The sequence below is a fragment of the Sminthopsis crassicaudata genome, chromosome 4 (assembly GCF_048593235.1).
Source record: "Sminthopsis crassicaudata isolate SCR6 chromosome 4, ASM4859323v1, whole genome shotgun sequence".
NCBI lineage: Eukaryota > Metazoa > Chordata > Mammalia > Dasyuromorphia > Dasyuridae > Sminthopsis > Sminthopsis crassicaudata.
The window spans coordinates 8956770-8959498 of NC_133620.1; positions in this window are offsets into that span (position 1 = coordinate 8956770).

Consider the following 2729-nt stretch of genomic DNA (forward strand, 5'->3'; position numbering starts at 1 on the left):
CTCCGTTTATTTAAACTCCCTATTTCTTTAAAAGAAGCTCCCAGGACTCAGTAAGAAAACACATTTGGGGTTTTCAGGGATAGAAATTAATGAAAGTCATTTTCAAAGCTAGCAGACCAACAAGTAAAATATTAGTTCAGAGAGTTGGGTATTTGCTCTTGACTGAAGCCATGGCTAAGAATCTGGACACCTGGTGGAACAGCAGATTCTACATCTTCCTTTAGCCCCAGGAATAGACAAATGTTGGGGGGAGTCAACAGGGAAGGGAGGGGACCACTAGGGAGAGCAGCTTGGAAAGGAAATGCCCCAGTGATGAGACTAGGACACATTGTCATGTGGGCCAGCAGAAAGAAAGAAAGAATGGAAGAACAAAAGAAAGAAAGTATGGAGGGAGGAAGGAGGGAAGAGAAAGAAAGAAAGAAAGAAAGAAAAGGAAGGAGGGGGGAGAATGAAGGAAGAAGGGAAGGAAAGATGAAAAGGTAAAGAAGTGAAGAGGAAAAAGAAAGAAGCTTTTTACTAATTTTATTAAGAATCTACTATGTGCAAGATTCTGTGTTAGGTGCTTTACAAATATCATCTCATTTGATCTTTATAACAACCCTGCAAAGTAGGTGCTCTGATAGTCCCATTTTACAGTTGAGGAAACTGAGGCAGACAGTGCCAAGTGGCTTGTCCAGGATTACACTGCTAGTAAGCATCAGAGGGGACATTTGAACTCAGGTCTTCCTGTTTCCCAGGTTAGATGCTCTACCCACTGCATCAGCAGCTGCCTATATAGCCATCCCTAACTCATATCTTCCAAAATACTTTGGATTTTATAAAGCACTTTCCTCAAAACAGTCTTCTATGGTAGTTCCAAGTATTTTAAACTCCATTTTTTGATCAGGAAATTGAGGTTCACAGAGGTTGTTACTTGCACTCAATCACATAACTAGTAAGTAACAAAATTAGAATTTGAACTCAGATCCCCTAAACTATGCTGCCTTTTTATGGTCAAGAAAACTGAGAGCACCTTGAAATGGATTGCCAAAGACCCGTACTATTTATTGCTTAGGTGGCCTCAATGTATATTAGATGACTCGATGTATAGAGCTCTGGGCCTGGAGTCAGCAAGAAGAGTTCAAAAGCTTCCTCATTTACTTCCTAGCTGTGTCCTACTCTGAAAAAGTCACTTTACCCCATTTACCTCAGTTTCCTCATTTGTAAAACGACCTAGAAAAGGAAGTAGCAAAACCAGTATTTTTGCTGAGAAAAAACCAAAAGGGGTCACAAAGAGTCGGACATGACTGAACAATAAAAGATCCACTGCTGAAATAGTCAATGCTGGCCTAGATAGCATTTATGCTCTTATATTATTATTATTATTATTTTTATTATTATTATACTATCAACTTGTTTCAAGCATCTCTCTCCCCATCAGATTGGATTTCCATCCATAAACATCCTACTATGTGTAGGATCAGCTTTTTCTTATTATCCCCCTCCCCCAAGCTAGCCCAGTGCCTAGCACACATTAGCCACTTAATAAGTACTTGGTGAATGACTAACAACCTGCTTATTTGGTTCTTTCAGTCAAACAACCAGTCAGCTCCATTATAAAAAAAAATAATGAAAATAAACAAACAGGCAACCCAGTGGTTTGACTGAATTGTTCCCTTGTTTGCCTGGGTTTACTTGTCAAATTCAGCCAAAAGGATGGAAGCAGCGCCTTCCTGTAGACTCAGCCAGAGACCTGTGAGTCAATAATTGCCCTGTTTACCATCCTGGTCCCCTTGGGCTGTGCCTGCCTCCGTTTGTCACCAAACACTGGAAGAAAAACAGAAAAGTCCTCATGTTTTCCAGCCCCCAAATATTTGGCATCTTGTAGACAAAACATACAGATTTCTGATAATATTTATGGAGTGTGGAAAGGGCTGTCCTATAGAAGGGGGATCCTACTTATTTCTCTATCATTTATTGATCCATCCATTCCTCCGTCATCTGTCCCACTATCCATCTATGTTCATTTATTTATCATTATCATCTACCCATCATTCTCTATCACATTTCTGTCTACTTATCATCTGTGTGTATCCATCCATCTATTCACCCATTCATCTCTCTGTCACCTGTTTATCCATCTATATGATCATCTATCTACCTATCATTATGATCATCTATCCATTGTCTATCACATCATCTACCATATCATATCACAATCTGTCTACCTGTCATTGTCTGTCTGTCCACCCAACTATCCATCTGTCTTTCCCTCAACTTAAAATAACAAAAGCAGGGCCAAAGGGCAAAATTTATGAGGAAATGCAAGTAGGAACAAGCTGTTCTTAGCAATTAGTCTTGAGCTGTCTTCCAAGGCAATGTTCTCTCCCACCCTGGAGCCCTTCAAATGAAACTTCCATTACCACTGGCAACAGGAGGTCTCTAATGGTGTCCCTGAATTGGGTCTGAACCTGGCTCTATTCAAAACTGCTGTCAGTTGACAATTCATGTGAAAAAGAATGGACATTTCAACTGACTATCTGCTCAGAATAATGACCTAGTATGTCATGGTTGGTTCAAAGCTAACAAGAGTTTAGGAAGGTTAATGGGAACCCAAAACAAGAAACAATTCTTTTCTATTCTATTCAGCTCAATTCAACAAAGGCTGTCCCCTAGGAAAAACAATTTGCTGGGTGCAGGGACCACAAGATCAAAACAAAGAAATGAGGTTCCCTGCCCTCAAAAGACCT